This window comes from Balaenoptera physalus (genome assembly GCF_965194825.1).
Source record: "Balaenoptera physalus genome assembly, chromosome: X".
Taxonomy (NCBI): Eukaryota; Metazoa; Chordata; class Mammalia; order Artiodactyla; family Balaenopteridae; genus Balaenoptera; species Balaenoptera physalus.
This window is the reverse complement of record NC_138903.1, coordinates 102,320,254-102,339,734: the sequence shown is the minus strand read 5'-3', so window position 1 is coordinate 102,339,734 and position 19,481 is coordinate 102,320,254. Positions and strand designations below refer to the sequence as shown.

Genomic DNA, 19,481 nt, shown 5'->3' with positions numbered 1-19,481 from the left:
GTGAAATTGCTTTGTATGTATATGTTCAACTTTAGATATACTACCAAGGAATTTTCCAAAACGGTTATATTTTTAAAGCACTAGAGGAGATTCTAATGTATATTCAGGCTTGGCCTTGACTACACCTATCTGTCACTGCCTGTTCTGAATAAGGAAAGAACAAGAGAAAAGCATTCTCCAAAAGTGATCGTTTTTCAACAATATTTTTAAGGTGCTATATTGACATGATTGTCTTTAAGTCTTGAGATACAGAGGAGGTAGTCAAGTATTGTCTAAAAAACTGCTTACTCCCCTACGAGCTAATACCACATGCACTCCCATACAAGCCCACCCTTCGGTACCCTCCCTCTGATGTTAGAAACAAGTCAGGCTTCTGAACCTCTGCCTTCCCAGCTGGGCTTATTTTTATCACCTGAAGCTGGGCCTTTCCTCCAGCATCTGCCCCATTCCATATTATCTCAGGTTCTAGCCTTACCTAAATGTAAATTTTCTGTGTCCCAAGGTGTATTACTGGTAAAGGGTCAAGGCTGCCTTGTACTTCCTGAGTCTCAGACCAGTTCTGCATGTGAAATTCTGTCCCCTTAACTGAATTCTAATTTATATTCTTAATTTGAAGGTCATGAATGTTTCCTTTGGACCGTCCTATGTTCTTTACTTTCTAGACATGGCTACATCTAGACAATCAAATAATACCCCCTAATAAAGAAAAAATCATTTTACAATTACAAAATCTTTATTTAAAAAAGAATCAGTCTTTGCTTTCCCACTACATTTAGATGACTAAACTTCGACAGATACTGAACTGAAATATTTCGAACTGAAGCATTTTGGGGGCAGTAATTGGAAAAAAGCAACTTTCCTTCACCACTGGCTGCCTCGCTAATTCCAAGCTCCTACAGCAATAACGTGTGTGTGTGTGTGTGTGTGTGTGTGTGTGTGTGTGTGTTGTGTGAGGAGAAAGGGGCCTCTGTAGCTCAGGTAGCCAGATAGCACTACCATTGCTACAAGTTTAGCAGGACTCTGTTACCGAGTCCAAGCTCACTCTGCTCACCGCATGACAGGCCAGTAAATAGCAGATGAGGTGCTGAGGCAAGGAATACGACTTTATTCGGAAAGCCAGCAGATCGAGAAGATGGTGGACTAGAGTCCCCAAAAAACATCTTATTGGGGTCTGGATGCCAGGTTTTTTTTATAGAATCAGAGAGGGAGAGGCGGTGAGGAAGTAAAGTAAAAAGGGCCATCAGTCTTGCAAAACATCCCCTGGAATGGCCAGCCTCGGTGAGGGAATGTGTTAATTTCTTCTTTTCTGCAGCCATTCACAGGTGGGCAGGGTCAGATTGCCTCCCTGTGAGCTAAACAGAGGCACTTTAACATTCAGGCAGAGGGGCAGGGTTCCCCGAGGCAGGCCATTATATATGATTATAATAACAAAAGCAACAAAAAACAAAGGTTAAAGTCAAAGGAATAGATCCAACATGGAGTCAAAATTGGCTCTTCCCTGTTACATAACTACAGCATAGTCATTAACTCTGGTGACTAATGAACAAATGAAGGAATGTAAACTTTGTTAGCTTTCCTTATGTCCTCCAGCACAGATTAATCCTCTCAAGCATATCTAGACTTCCAGAGCCTCTGGACCAAGCAGAAGGACCGGGATTCCCTGGAAAGAAAATATTGGCTCAGAGTAGGAAGGATGGAAAAAACAGGTCCACTTTGAAAAAGTTGCAATTATTTTTCAATTGAGTAAAAGTGAATCATGATCTCCCTCTAGTGACCAAAAGGAGAGTAGCCACCAGACTATTTTTGAGTTCCTTTTTTTTCCTTTTCAACAAGCTAAGGGTAAAAATGTTCATACTTATCCTTAGCAACTAAGCACACACACACACACACACACACACACACACACACACACACACACAGAGAGCATATGTATATGTCTCTCTTTGTTTCTTTATGACCAGACCACAAGACTGTTTGGAGCAAAATCAGAACACAGACAAATTATGGATGCCATAATTTGGATATCAGCTACATATGCACTAATTGCTTTATTGCTAAGCATAGCCAGCTTCATAAAATATTAAAACCTTGGGGACTGGACAACTCGGTGTTTGGTAAAATGGTGTCTGAAAGAAGAGGAAATATGATTTTCTTGCTGTTGAACTAAATGAATTTACATTGATGGATGAGCTTTTATGAAATGCCTGGAATCAGATTATACTACAGATTTTCTTCTTGTTTCTCCTGTATCCACTAAGTGCTTTCTATTGGACAGTGTTTTCCTCTCCATATTGTTTTAAAAGTTATGATTTTTTAAATGTTCTATAGTTTTTGCCCTTAACTTAAGAATCATGTGCATGTTTATTTTTCTTAATTTCTTTTAAAGGTATTAATACCTATAACTTCTCCCTAATAAAATAAGAAGTTCAGCATGCTCTCAAATTAATTTGGTCACATCTCATCTCCATTATGTTAACATTGTCTATAATTTTAGTTACCGGTTATGATGAATATACATTCGTTTTTTCCTTCCCTTTAGTCCTGGAATTATTTTTATTTTCTTTTTAAGGCATAAATAAACTTAGCAAAGAAATTTGATCCTCTTAACTTGCTATATTTCTAGGACTATCATTTGGATTTTTTTCTATTCTCATTTGAGGACTTCAAAGATCAAGTTTTCAATGAGGGTTCTTGCGTAGCAGACCCTGTAAGGCCTAGTATCCCAAAGAATATTTTTATCATTCCTTCACATTTGAATAACAATTTAGCTAGGTAAAAAGTCTAGGCTCAAAGTTCTTTTCCTCAATATTAAAAAATGATAGCTCCATTGCTTTCTTGTATCCAGAATACTATTGAAAAGTTGGATATCAGTCTAACTCTAATTCCTTTATTGTTGATCTAGTTTTTCTTTCTGGCTCATTTTTAGGATGGTTGGCTTTTTTTTAACTAACACTATTTACATTTTAGAGCAGTTTTAGTTTTACCTAAAAATTTAGCGGGAAGTACAGAATTCTCATATATCCCAAAACGCCCCCCCACACACATACACACAGGTACCCTTATTATTAACGTTTTATAACAGTGTGGTACATTTGTTATAATTGGTGAGGCAATATTGATACATTCAAATTCATGTACACTAGGGTTCACTCTCGTGTTGCAAATTCTATTGATTTTGAAAAATGCATAGTATTATTCGCCCTTACAGTATCATGCAGAATAGTTTCACTACCCTAAAAATCCAATGTGCTCCAAATATTCATCCCTCCCTCCCTCTCCCCATTGCCATCATCATCACTATCACCATGAAAATCAATATCATCATCATCACCACCATAACCATAAACATCATCTTCATCATCATTACCATCACCATCACAATTATCAACATTATCATCTTCTTCATAATCAAAACAATCTTCGTAATAATCAGTCATCATCTTTATCACCATCAGCAGCAGCAAATCACCATCATCATTCATATAAGCATCAGCAGCATCATTATCATGATCATCAACATCACCATCATCTTCATCAGAACCATCACCATCCTCATCATCATTGCCCCACACCATCATCTTCATTATCATTGTCACCATCTGATATGAACTGAATTTTGTCCCCCAAATACATATACTGAAGCCCTAAACCCAAATGTGACTGTATTTGGAGATAGGGCCTTTAAGGAGGTAATTAAAGTCAAACGAAGTCATAAAGTTGGGGCTCTATTCCTATTGGATTTGTGTCCTTATAAGAAGAGGAAGAGACACTAGACCTCACTTTTCCCTGTCATGCACAAAGAATAGATCATGGCACAATGAGAAGGTGCCATCTGCGAGTTGAGGAGAGAGTCCTCACAATAAACCAACCCTGCTGGTACTTTGATCTTAGACTTCCAGCCTCCAGAACTATTAGAAAATAAATGTATGTTGTTCAAGCTACCCAGTCTGTAGCATTTTGTTACAGCAGCCCAAGCAAATAATACACCATTATAATCATCTTTACCATCTAAACCACCATAATTGTCACTTGCATCATCAGCACCATCACCATTTTCTTAATCACCATCATCATCACTTTTAAGATCATCATCATTATCACCATCATCATCATTACTGGAATCATGACCATATTTATCATCTGTATTATTACCATTTTCATCACTATCATCATCAATCACCATCATCTTCATATGTATCATCCTCACCATCCTCATCCTTACTATTATCAGCATAGTCATCATCACAATCTACATCATCTCCATCATCTCCGTAATTATCACCATCAAAATCATCATCATCACCATTATCATTATCATCACATCCTATCTTTATACCTATCATCACTGTAATCATTACTTCATCTTCACCTTCATCATCACGATATTCGTCACCATCATCACCATCACTCTCGTTATCATCATTATCCTTACATCATCATCTTTGTCATGGTCATCACCCTAAGCATGATCTTCATCTTCATCAACATCATCACCGTTAGCATGATCATCGCCATCATTACTACCTCATATTATCATCCTCATTTCATCTCCATCATCATCATTATCATCATCATTTTCATTATCACCTGCATGTTTTTCATCATCTCAGTTATCACCATCTTCATTATTGCTCACTTTATTATTATAATAATAATCTTCATCTTCATTGTCATCACTATCATCATTTTCATCTTCACCATATTCATCTTCATTATTACCATCATCACAATCATAATTGCCATCATCACATTCACTATCATCATTATCATCATCTTCTTCTTCATAATGATCATCACCATATTCATCAACATAATCAGATTCTTATCATCAAAATCATCACCAATATTATTTTCCCTACATTTCTCACCATCATAGCTATCATCATCACCAACATGTACATTGCCATCATTCATCATCTTTATCTTTATCATCATCACCATCATTATCTTAATTATCACTTGCATTATTCTTATCACCAAGATCATCACAAATATCTTTGCTGTTATCATCACAGTCAGCACTACTGCTATCATTATCACCATGATCAACCTTACAATCATCATGATTATTATCATTTTCATTATCACCACCATCATCTCTACCATTATCACCATCATGAACACCATCATCATCATTTCATTATTATCATCATCTTTATTTTCTTCATCATAACCATCATCTTTATTATATCATTTTCATCATTCAAATCACTACTTCATCATCTTTATCATGAATGTATCATCATCATCTTCACAATCTTCATCAATATCCTCATCTCTAGAATCATCATCATCTTCTGCTTCATCACCATCATTATCTACATTATCATCATCACCATTCTCATCACCATCATAATCTTCATTACAACTATCATTTACAATATTTCCATCACCATTGTCATTAACATCATCTTCCTCACACCATCATCACCATTCTCATCATTTTCATCCTCACCATATCCTCATCAGCTTTGCATTCATCATCACCATCATCACCAGATGACCATCATCATCACTATCTCACTATCTTCATTCTTATTGTTATCACCATTACCATCTTCATGAGGAGCAGCATTCTCAGCATTCTTTACACCATCATTACTACCACTGTCATCATCTTTATCATCACTATCATCCTCCTCACCATTGTTTTCATCATCTTCATTACAATTACCATTAGCATCATCTTTATCATCATCCTCATCTTCACCACCATCATCTTCATCTTCACCACCATCATCGTCATCACCATCATAAGCCTTTTGTTTATCATTATCATCACCATCATATCCATTATCCTCATGCATATCATCACTGTCATCAACAGGACCTTCAGTAGCATCATTGCCACCATTATTACCACCTTCATCATCCTCATTTTCATTATTATTCATCATAGTCACTATTATTACCAGCAGCATCTTCATGAACATCTTTATCTTCATCTCATCATAATCCTCACTATAGTCTCCATCATTACCAGATATTCAGAAGATAGATCAATTACAGAGAAAAACTTAGACAAAGTTACCAAAGTCAGAGGAGTTGCATGGGTTAATGGAACAAATTTTTTTAGTTCTCTAAGATCTTGTACAAATCTATATAGAGAACAACCATCTTTATGAAATTTAATTTCCTTCTTTATTGGAAGTATAGGAGTACTATATAGTGAGGGCCTTTTTTAAAGTATCCCTTGTTTTATTCTAATTCTTTTATAATTACTTTTATTCCTTCTAATTGAGCTTTCAACAAAGGATATTGTTTTACACACCATGGCTTATCCTTTTGGTAAAATGTTTTTATTGGTTCTATATCTCGGTTCTATATCTTGCATGTGACAAGTATCAATATTATTCTCTTGAGCCCAAAACAATGCATTGTTTCAACTCAAGGTGCTTTTCTACCATTTTGTGAGACTGCCATTCTCTACCATACCTCCTTTCTTTCAATGGACGTATAACAAATTCTGATACCTCCTTGAGAGGAGCTCCACAGACACTCCATTCAGAGTACAGAATATGGTAGCCTTTAAGTTTCACAGCTGTACTCTCCCAAATAGATTTACAGAAGAATCAGGAGAAAGTAAGAAAACATGTTTCTCAGTCAGAGGACCTGACAATATGGGAACTGTGAAAGATAAAAAAAAAAAAAAAAATCAAGTAGAAAAATGAACAAGGAAAAAGGCTGATATAAGATACCATGTACCAAAATGTTCACTGCAGCTCTATTTACAATAGCCAGGACATGGAAGCAACCTAAGTGTCCATCATCGGATGAATGGATAAAGAAGATGTGGCACATATATACAATGGAATATTACTCAGCCATAAAAAGAAATGAAATTGAGTTATTTGTAGTGAGGTGGAAGGAGTTAGAGTCTGTCATACAGAGTGAAGTAAGTCAGAAAGAGAAAAACAAATACAGTATGCTAACACATATATATGGAATCTAAGGGGGAAAAAAAAAAAAGGTCATGAAGAACCTAGGGGCAAGACGGGAATAAAGACACAGACCTACTAGAGAATGGACTTGAGGATATGGGGAGGGGGAAGGGTAAGCTGTGACAAAGTGAGAGAGTGGCATGGACATATATACACTGTCAAACGTAAAATAGATAGCTAGTGGGAAGCAACCGCATAGCACAGGGAGATCAGCTCTGTGCTTTGTGACCACCTAGAGGGGTGGGATAGGGAGGGTGGGAGGGAGGGAGACGCAAGAGGGAAGAGATATGGGAACATATGTATATGTATAACTGATTCACTTTGTTATAAAGCAGAAACTAACACACCATCGTAAAGCAATTATACTCCAATAAAGATGTTAAAAAAAAAAAAAGATACCAGCATCCTATGTTGATCTATCACTAAATGGAATGTGATAGAAATTCCTTAGGAAATTGCAGAATAAGTATCACCAGTATCACCAGTTCTCAACTCTTGAGATTCCATAAATCTGTCCATTTTAAGCCATTTGCCAATTATTCCCTAGCTTTCTGGGCTTTCCTGATTCCCTATTTATGCAATTCCTTCATCCTCAAGGGTTTCTTTCTATAATCCCCCTTCTAATATCCTGACTTCTGGCAATATGGTCATACATTTTCCCTTCCTCCTTTGTCCCTTTCATAATTTCTCCAGAGTAGGGGTTATTCCCTTTAGTAAATAGTTCTAACTGAGCAACTAACACAGTAGTTTTTAAATGTCTCCTTCTTTTTTTACTTTTATCAGTTTATTGTAAAGGGATATTGTAAAGAACACAGAGGAACAGCTAGATGAAGTAGTACATAGAGTGAGGTCAAGAAGGATCCAGAGCATAAGAGCTTCTGCCTGCATGGAAATGGGGTGCACCACCCTCCCAGCACCTGGATGCATTCACCAACCTGGAAGCTCAGAATTTCTCCATTTTTAATTTTTCTCTTGGGTGTACCAAAAATGAGTAGATGCTGCTAAGATTTGAGTAATAGTCTGTCCTTGCCTTACTACAACATTTTCCCTAAAATGAGTTTTAAGAATCAACAAAAGAGCCAAGACAAAAGGTAGTTAGGGTCAGAGGATGAGTTTGATCTGCCCTTAGATCTAGGCCAAAAAACATAGAGAAAACATCAACAAATCACTGATGAAATCAATGGGGGACTCACCCATCTTCTGGGTACACCACTGCAACTTCTGCCAGGTCATCTTTAATGGAAAGGCTTCAAGTGCAGCCATTATCAACCCCTCTTCATGGATCTCGAAGTTCTTAGTTCTCGCATACTTGTCGGGGGATGGTAGACAGCCATCTTCCCTTGACCACCATAACACTTTATATGATCTTCCAGACTCTGAAGTGCTTGCTCCATCAAATGAACAATCTTCTGGTAGCAGAATTCCATGCAGCTACCAGTTGCATAATTCTAGGCAGCAGCCAGTACACAACACTATGCATGGGGCTGTAAACACTGTGGAGTACTTCTGCAAACTCCTGGGTCCCAGGGAAAAGCCTTGAAATGAGTACTATCAGTTGGCAAGAAAGGTATGTGAATTACCTGGGAGTCTGGGGTAGCTTCTCAATGCCATCAGCTTTGCTGTCAATCCAAATAGCAAGGGCTTATAGGGAAAAGAATCTGAAAAAGAATATATTAATATCTATATCTATATATATCTGAATCAAGGTACTGTACACCTGAAACTAACACACATTGTAAACATTGTAAATCAACCATACTTCAATAAAAAAATAAAAATTTTAAAAACGTGGAATGATAAAATAAATAAATAGATAAATAAATAAAATAAGTTTCCTTACAAAAAAAAAGAATGGAGGAACTCAGTAAGATAGCTAGGTACAAAAAATATAGAAAAGCCAATAGCTTGCCTGATTGGCAACAATACAATTGTAGGGATTTCTACAAATCGCTGGGGAAAAAGGGGCCTGAGAAATGTCAAACGATTCTGTCAGAATCTAAGAAGAATGGGAAATGAAAACCCACTTCATCTGAAGAAGGTGGAGGAAGAGGACCCTGCAGGAAGGGACTCCACATTCCAAAACTCATCCCTATGAATTCTGTAATATTTATCACTCCATGATTTCTGAGAACACAGTGTGGCACTGTAACTAATTCTCTCCTATATTACTATAAATGAACAAGAACAGTATAAAAAAAAATAGGAAGAGTTCTTTTTTGTCACAATGATAAGAAAAATATAAATTATATAGCATTTTGGTCTGTTTCATCAGCTTAACACCTTCCGTTTTTTGCCTTTTTCCATGTAACCAGCAAAGCTACTCTCCATCCTGTTGCCTTCATATGGGTGCAAAGTTATTTATCCAAGTTCTCAGTTATTTTCAGATCATGTCCCTTTATCATGTGATAAAGGACTCTTGGAGGTGTAATCTGAGATAAGACATGAAGTAGACTCAGGCTAATCCATGAGACATATAAACATTTGTCTTCAAATAAGGCAGGTAATTCATTACTAGCTAAAGAAATTGTGCCCTCATCCTTCTTCTCAGGGAAATGTACTGATGAAGGAAATCACTTGTCTAAATGATTATCACCTTCCCTTTCCCTGGAGTAAGTTTGAGTCAGGGAGGCATAAAGAAATGTTGGGAAGCAGAGGGAATGAGAAAAGCAAAGAAGAGGAGGTATTCCTGCAAGGGAAAGTGCCTTTAATTCACACAATTCAGCTTCTATTTTTCTCAATCCTGTTTCTGAAAATCCAAAATGGTTTTTAAGTTTTCTTAGGCTACTATTTACCCCATAAATATCACTAATTCATTTGTGTGGGATGAGGCCTAAGAACTCCAGAAAACATGTTACTCTATCCAAATCAAAAGAATCACCCTCAAGCAACTGCAATACTATATTCTTATATAACCATCCAAAACATGATAGACAGATATTACACTTTTAACAGAAAGACCTGCAGGTAACATTTCTGTCTTCCAATATTTTCCAACAATATAGTGAACCTGACTGGATTTCAGAGCTCATATTACCCATGTTTATTTGATAATAAAATCTTGAATTTGGAAACTGATTAGTATTCTAAAAGAGCAGAGAGCTATAAAGGAAACTTTTTATAATTCTGGTTCTTTTATCTGACTGTTGTGTGGTGATCAACCTTCAGCTGGTCTGCTCAGCTGAGGAACTGCAAGACAATGCCATCCTCATCAACAAAACTGTTGGGTAAATATAATTTAAAACAAAAAATTTCCTTCCAACCCATAAAAACCTCTCCGCAAAGGTATGTGAGAATGAAAACAATTTTATTACTGAATAAGCATTAAACCAAAATGTGATGGATATCATGACACAATCCACTAAAGGGATTGCAAAGACAGAAAGAAATCTCACTTTCCTATATAGCTAAGTGAATACAACCCATTACTTTAGGTAGGTTTTTTTTTTTAAATTTTTTATTTTTTTAAAGAAATTTTTTTTTAATTTTATTTATTTAGTTATTTATTTATTTATGGCTGTGTTGGGTCTTAGTTCCTGTGCGAGGGCTTTCTCCAGTTGCGGCAAGCGGGGGCCACTCTTCATCACGGTGCGCGGGCCTCTCACTATCGCGACAGGCTCCAGATGCGCAGGCTCAGTAATTGTGGCTCACGGGCCTAGTTGCTCTGCGGCATGTGGGATCCTCCCAGACCAGGGCTCGAACCCGTGTCCCCTACACTGGCAGGCAGACTCTCAACCACTGTGCCACCAGGGAAGCCCTTTAGGTAGGTTTTGCTATTGGAAGTCAAGTAATAAGTTAGGCTTATCTCCTCCCAGGACACAGGAGTATTGGGTGCTAACTTCCCTGATGATTACACTTAAAGGATGGCTCTCATGTCCTTTTCTAAAAATTTATTTTTGTTGAGGTAATACTGGTTTATAATATCACGTAAGTTTCATGTGTATAACATTATATTTCTACTTCTGTGTATATTACAGTGTGCTAACCCCCCAAAATTTAATTTCCATCTGTCACCATACAGTTGGTCCCCTTTACCCATTTCACCTTCTCCCCCTACCCTTTCCCCTCTGGTAACCACTAATCTGTTCTTTGTATCTACATAATGGCTCCCATGTCCTTGACAAAACTTTCCTGAGTTGGGAGACTGATGAGCAGCTTATTTAGGCATTAAATAGGTTTACATACATTTGAAAAGGACAAAGAAAGAAATTCGGAAAAATAAAGGGACAAGAAAGAAGTCTCTTTCCTGATTTTCAACACAGAGAATCAAACCTCTTATACTTAATTTATATTTTCCCTTATATCCTCCTAAAAATACTTCTCACTTTCATCATAACCATAATCATCAACATAATTATAACTACTATCACCCTCACTATTCTCACAGTCTCATCCTCCTCCATCTCACCATCATCACCATGACTATCACCTATCAATATCATTACCAACTTCACTTTAACCATCATTTTCATAAACACCTTTAGTATCTTAATCATCACCATAATCATCAACATCATCACCAACATCAGCATCACCATCATCATCAATACTATCATCATCTCCCTTATTATCATCGCTATCTTCGACATCTCCATTCTCAACATCATCTTCATCACCATTATCTTCAACATAACAATTCTTACCAAATTCATCTTTATTAATGTCATCATAATCACCATCATATTTATTATTGCCATCAATGTCTTCCTTATAAATATTAACATTACCAGTTGCAGCATTGCTATGGTTAATTTTATGTGTCAACTTCACTGGGACACAGGGTGCCCAGATAGTTGGTCAACATTATTCTGAGTGTTTCTGTAAGAGTGTTTTTGGATAAGTTTAACATTTAAATCCACACACAAACAATGATCATGCAACACTTCAAGGAAAACGAAAAATCAAGGTAACATGACACCACCAAGGGAACACAATAATTTTCCAGTAACTCGACCCAAAGAAATGTAGATGTATGAATTGCCTAATGAGAAATATAAAACAGTACTTTTAAGGGAGCTTAGCAAACTACAAGGGGACATGGATATACAGTTAAACAAAATTAGGAGAACAATATAAAAACAAAATGAGAAATTGAATAAAGAAACAGAAATGATAAAAAAGAACTAAAAAGATATCCTGGAGCTGAAGAATGCAATGATTGAACTGAAAAATTTAATAGAGAACTTCAACAACAGACTTGATCAAACAGAAGAAAAAATCAGTAAAATCTAAGCCTGGTCATTTGAAGTTAGCCAGATGGAGGAACAAAAAGAAAAAAGAAGGAAAAAAAAAAAAAGACAAGAAAGCATATGTGACCTATGAGGCACAATCAAAAGAATGAATATATGCATTAAGGGAGTACCAGAAGGTGGAGAGAGACAAATGGACAGAAAGCTTATTTAAAGAAATAATGGCTGAAAACAACCCAAGTCTATAGAGGGAAATGGACACCAAGACTCATGAAGCCCAAAAGTCTTGACATAGGTGTAAAGAAGTCTACATTGACAAATTATAAAAAGGCAAAGACAATGAGAGAATTTTGAAAGCAGCAAGAGAAAAGTGACTTATATACAAGGGAGTCCCCAAGAGACTATGAGTGAATTTCTCAGAAGGAACCTTGAAGGACAGGAGAGAGTGGGATGATATATTCAAATTACTGAAAGAAAAAAACTACCAACCGATAACACTGTACCTGGCAAAACTGTCCTTTAAGAATGAAAGAGTGATAAAGACTTTCCAAGACAAAAACTGAGGTAGTTTTTCACTACTAGCCCTGTGTTGCAAGAATTGCTAAAGAGAGTTCAAATTGAAATGAAAAGATGTTGATCAACAACCCAAAAACATATGAAAGTATAAATTCCACTGCTAGAGGTAAATACGAAGACAAACTCAGAATATTTAATACTACAATAGTGTAATAGCATAAATCTTTTTTAACACTAGTATATAAATTAAAAGACAAATGTAGTAAGAATTATAAGCACAGAAATTTGTTAATAAAAACACAATATAGAAAGAAGTAAAATTTGACATCAATTATGTAAAGTATGAGGGGGAAATATATGGTAGAGTTTCTGTACACAATTGAAGTTCAGTTTTATCAGCTTAAAACTAAAAATGGTTGATGTGAACCTTCTGGTTACCACCCAAAAAAAGTACGTAAAGACACAAGATGAAGAGAAAAGAATCAAAGTGCCTAATACTGGAAAAATCACCAAACCACAAAGAAAGACAACAGAGAATAAGACAGGAAGAAGAAAAGTACAAAAGAGACAGAAACAATTAACAAAATGGCAATGGTAAGTCCTTACCTATCAATAAACACTCTAAATGTGAATGGGGTCGGAAACATGGCAGAGTGAGAAACTACCTTTTCCCTCTCCTTCAGTCTACAACAAGTAAAACATCCACAACTCAAAAAAGGTGCTTGCGCCCAAAACAACAGGATGTCAGAAAATTCCACACATCTGTACATCTAAATGTGGGTGGATTGGAACACATGGAGGAAGTAGAACTGAGGGAACAGCAGAGATGGAGCCTGCAGTCCTAGTTCTCTAACCATAGCAGCAGAGCCCATACATTCAGAGAACCCAGTAGCACCAGGGAAGGCAGCACACGTGACTCCAGCCACCCAACCACACCAGCACCTGTAGCCACAGGTAACTGGGCAGCAGTAGCAGTGAGGCCTAGGACCCTGTCCCTCCAGCCACTGAGGAACCACAACCAGGGCCCCTGCCCCCCACATCTGCAGTGTCAGAGCCCATGAACTTCACAACAAATGACCAACCCACAGCTAACATCATAATGGTGAAAAATTGAGAACTATCCTTCCAAGATCTGGAAAAAGACAAGGATGCCCACTCTCATCACTCTTGGTCAACATAATATTGGAAGTCCTAGCCAGAGCAATCAGGCAAGAAAAAGAAATAAAGGGAATCCGAATTGGAAAGGAATGTGTAAAACTGTCACTATTTGCAACTGACATGATTTTATCTATAGAAAGCCCTAAAGACTCCACCAAAAAACTCCTTGAAATAATAAATGAATACAGTAAAGTTGTCAGATACAAAATCAATATACAAAAATCTGCTGCATTTATATATACTAACAATGAGCTAGCAGAAAGAGAAATTAAGGAAACAATTCCATTTACAATTGCAACAAAAAAGAATAAAATACCTAGGAATAAATTTAGGAGGTGAAAGACCTATACACTGAAAACTATAAGACATTGTTGAAAGAAATTGAAGACGACACAAATAAATGCTCATGGATTAGAAGAAGCAACATTGTCAAAATGTCCTTATTACTTAAAGCAATCTGCAGCTTCAATGCAATCTCTGTCAAAACACCAAGGACGTTTTTCACAATATAGAACAAAAATTCTAAATTTTATATGTAACCACAAAAGACCACAAATAGCCAAAGCAATTCTGAGAAAAAAGAAAGAGCTGGAGGTATCACACGCCCTTATTTCAAACTATACTACAAAGCCATAGTAACCAAAACAGCATGGTACTGGCAGAAAAACAGACACACAGATCAATGAAACAGATCTATGAATTGCCTAATTAGAAATATAAAACAGTAGTTTTAAGGAAGCTCAGCAAACTACAAAATGTCCTTATTACTTAAAGCAATCTACAGATTCAATGCAATCCCTGTCAAAACACAAAGGATGTTTTTCACAAAAATAGAACAAAAAATTCTAAATTTTATATGAACCACAAAAGACCATAAATAGCCAAAGCAATTCTGAGAAAAAAGAAAGAGCTGGACAATTAATTTACAGCAAAGGAGCAAAGAACATACAATGGAGAAAGGATAGTTTCATCAGTAAATGGTGATGGGAAAACTGGACAGCGACATGCAAAACAATCAAACTGGACTATTCTCTCACACCATGCACAAAAACAAATTCAAAATAAATTAAAGACTTTAATGTAAGACCTGAAACCATAAAACTCCTAGGAGAAAACATAGGCACTACTCCCTTTGACAACAGTCTTAACAATATCTTTCTAGATATGTCTCCTCAAGGAAGAGAAACAAAAGCAAAAATAAACAAATGGGATTACATCAAAGTAAAAAGCTTCTACACAGCAAAGGAAACCAATAAAGCTAAAAAACAAGTTATCAAGTAGAAGATATTTGCCAATGATATATCCAATAAGGGGTTAATATCCAAATTATATAAAGAACACATAAAACTCAACAACAAAAAAATAACCAACCTGATTTTAAAATAGGCAGAAGATCTGAATAAACATTTTCCCCAAAAGACATACTGATGGCCAACAAGCATGTGAAAACATGGTCAACATCACTATTAGGGAAGTGCAAATCAAAACCACAATGAGATATCACTTCACACCCGTCAGAATGACTATTATAAAAAGGCAGGAAATAACAAGTGTTGACAAGGATGTAAAGAAAGGGGAACACTTGTACACTGTTTGTGGGAATATAAATTGGTGCAGCCACTATGGAAAACAGTATGGATCTGGAAAAGAGTTTGTCAGTTACTAAATATGCGCCTATCATACAGCCCAGCAACTATACTCCAGGGCATTTATCCCAGAAAAAATGAAAATTTATGTTCACAGAAGAATCTGTACATAAATGTCCATAGCAGCCTTAGTTGTAATAGCAAGAGAGAAAGAAAAAGAGACAACCCACATGTCCTTCAAGGGGTGAAACTCTGGAATATTCATATAATGGAATACTACTCGGCAATAAAAAGGAGTAAACTATTGGTGAGGCAAAAAAAAAAAAAAAACAGTATGGAGAGTCCTCAAAAATTTTAGAATAGAACTACCATATGATCCAACTATCCCACTTCTGGGTATTTATCCAAAGAATATGAAAACACTAATCTGAAAAGATATCTGCACCCCCATGTTCATCATGGCATTATTTACAATAACTTAAGTGTCCATCAACAGATGAATGGATAAAGATGATGTGTTATAAATACACAATGGAATACTGCTCAGCCATAAAAAAGATGAAATATTGCCATTTGTGACAACACAGATGGACCTTGAGGGTATTATGCTAAGTGAAATAAGTCAGATGGAGAAAGACAAATACCGTATGATTTTACTCATATCTGGAATATGAAAACTAATAAACAAAATAAATGAACAAACCAAACCAAAACAAAACAAACACATAGATACAGGGAACAGAGTGGTGGTTCCCAGAGGGGAAGGGTGAAATGGATAAAGGGGATGAACTGTATGGTGATGGACAGAAAATAAAAATTTGGTGGTGAGCATGTGGTAGGGTATACAGAAGTAGAAATATAATGCTGTACACATGAAACTTATATAATGTTATCAATCAATGTTACCTCATTTTTCTTAAATGAGTATATCAAAAAAATAATAAAATAAATGTGAATGAACTAAACTCCCCAATCAAAAGACATAGAATGTCTGAGTGGACTGAAAAGAGACCCAACAATGTGTTGACTATGATAGACTCACTTTAGATTTAAGGACACATGGAAGGGAAAGTGAAGGGGTGGAGAAAGATAGCCCATGTAAATGATAACTGAAAGAGAACAGGGATGGCCATACTTACATAAATAAAATAGACTAAGTCAAAAACAGTAACAAGAGAAAAAGAAGGTCATTATATAATGATAAAAGGATCAATTCAAGAGAAACATATAAAAATTATAAATATATATGCACTCAACATGAAATCACCCAAGAATATAAAGCAAACATTGAAGACCTGAAGAGAGAAATAGACATAAATACAATAATAGTAGGAGACTTCAATACCCCACTGTCTATAATGGATAGATCATCCAGACAGAATATAAAAAAGGAAACAGCAGCACTGAACAACACTATAGACCAAATGGAGCTAACAATATATAAAGAACATTTCTGCCAACAGCAGCAGAATACTCAATTTTTGTCAAGTGCACATGAAACATTCTCCAGGATAGATTGCATGCTAGGTCAGAAAACAAGTCCTAACAAATTTAAGAAGATTGAAATCATTCAAATTATCTCTGCTGATAAAAATGGAATGAAAATGGAAATAAATAAAAGAAAGAAAATGGGAAAATTTAAAAATACATGGACATTAAACAACACAATCCTGAACAACCAAAGGAAAAAAGAAGAAATCAAAAAGAAAATTAGAAAATATCTGAAGATAAACAAAAACAAAACATACCGAAACTTATGGGACCCAGCAAAAGCAGTACTAAGAGGGAATATTATAGCATTGTCATACGTTTAAAAAGAGGATCTGAAATAACCTAATTAGAGCTAGAGAAAGCAAAGAATCTAAATGCAAAATTAGCAGAAAGAAGGAAATAATAGAGGATAGAGCAGAAATAAATAAAATAGAGATTAGAGAAACAATTTAAAAATTGATGAAACTAAGAGTTAGTTTTTTGAAAGAGTTGGGTTTTGTGTTTGATAAACAAAACTGACAAACCATTAGCTAGACTAAGAATAAAAGAGAGGAGACTCAAAAGAATAAGATCAAAAATGAAAGAGTCATTACAACTGATTAAACAAAAATAAAAAGCATCATATGAAAAATTACAAAAATGATGAAAAATTACACATCAACAAATTGCACAACCTAGAAGAAATGGAGGGATTCTTGGAGACATACACCTCCCAAGACTGAAAAGAACAAAAACAAATAAGGAGATTGAAGAAGTAATCAAAAGTCTCCCAAAAAAGAAAAGGCCAGGATCACATGACTTTTTTATGGGTAAATTTTACCAAACATTTAAAGAAGAATTAATATCAATTCATCTTAAACTCTTGCAAAAAATAGAAGAAAGAACACTTCTGAACTCATTCTATAAGGTCAGCATCACCCTAATACCAAAGCCAGATGAAGACACCAAAGAAAAGAAAACTTGCAGGCCAACATCTCTGATGAATACAGATGCAAAAATTATCCTCAAAATACTAGCAAACCAAATTCAACTGGACACTAAAAAAATTGTACTCCAAGAACAAGTAGGATTTCTCCCTGGAAGGTAAGGATGGTTAAACATATATACAAATTAGGAGAAGAGAACCCAGCCTCCATGTCCCCCTATAAAGATCAATTATTGGACAACTATGCATGAACAAAAACAGCTCTGGGAAACCTCCAGAGTCCATTAGGAAATGTTAACAACAGAGTGGAACAAAAAAACCTGAGAATAATTGCACAAGAAAAGAAGGAAGACAACTTCATTATGACTGCATCATCCCATTCCCCCAAGTGGAATTGTTCACCATCAAGAAGGAACTTCCCAGCTAGAAAGAGTTCCCCTCACCAGGAAAGGAAGAGTGGGGTAAGCGACCAGCTTCTCCAGCCTCTTGGGGCAGGGTGTGAAGGTCCCACTTTGATTTCACCCCACCCAGATCAGCATATCTGAGACTTATAGAGCCAGTGAGGAACAAAGAAGAAAAGCAAGGGCTAATATTAGCAGAAATGTAGCAAGAGCCATTGTGGTACAGAGAGCTGCAATACAGACAAATTCAGAGGATTTCACTGCTGTTGAAGTCAACAGTCAGCACAGACAGTACAGATGCCCTGCAGATTTCACCAGCTTTCACCCCACAGATTTTTGCATTTGCTGACACCAACCACCTGACTCCCTCCACCACTACCCCTGCCAGAGTTGGAAACTGCACCAGTAGCCATCCCAAGAATCACCAGCTGTCCAAGTATAAGACACCAGCTGCCTGAATTCTTCCACTCCTGTGAGAGCCTGGGACCTGCACCAATAGCCAGCTCAGGCCTCTAGGGCTATGCGAGGGCAAGACACCAACCTAGACCCCCCTGGCTGACTCCCACTGCTGTACCCATGACTGGGCTATCCCCTTCAGCTGTGTGTTTCATGCCACCAGCCTAACCCCATTGTTGACCTCCACTGCAGCACGCACACCTACAGGGAAAATTTGCAGCCATGGAAAGCACACCAACAGCCAGGGCCCCCAGAGCTGCTTGTGGGCCCAGATCAAGCCCTGCCTCTGTCAAGGGCCAGCACCACCATACCCACCTGTAGCTAACCCCTCCAGCTGTGCACCTGCACACCCACAGCCCAACCCCTATCAAGACCTCCCCTGTAGTGTGCACACCCAGGAGAAAGTGTGCAGCATCAAGAGAGCATGCCGAAATCCAGGGCCTCCATAGCTGCCAGTAAGCCCATGGCCATGGTTGGCCACAATTCTAGACCCTATCACTACATGGGTGTCTGCAACTGGACCCTGTCACTGCATAGGCACATGTAGCTGGCTCCCACAGCTGAGTGTGTGCAAAATACTGGATCCAGCCACTACCACTGCCTGCCATGGTCTCTGGCCACCAGAACTGGAGGTACTGCTGAAGACAACTGCCCTTGAAGCCACTGTGGACCCCAGAGTACTCACCAAGGATCACACAGTTGTTGATGCAGTAGAACACAGCATCCTGGGCCAGAGACATCATGTCTTAACAGAGCTGGTGACAAAACACACCACTGCACTTGGTGCCCTACATTACTAGACCAGGGGTCACAGCATGCTC

General features: G+C 37.1%; 1 protein-coding gene across 4 annotated transcripts in view; it reads right to left on the bottom strand.

Moving 5' to 3' along the window:
- LOC309652082 (uncharacterized protein) overlaps window positions 1–19,481 on the bottom strand; it is a 311,046-nt gene that overhangs the window by 192,350 nt on the left and 99,215 nt on the right. For all 4 annotated transcript variants that reach the window (XM_082445595.1, XM_082445600.1, XM_082445598.1 and 1 more), the window contains one exon: window positions 8,135–8,599. The gene's annotated coding sequence lies outside the window, so the exon portion shown is untranslated. The remainder of the gene's footprint in view (window positions 1–8,134; window positions 8,600–19,481) is intronic.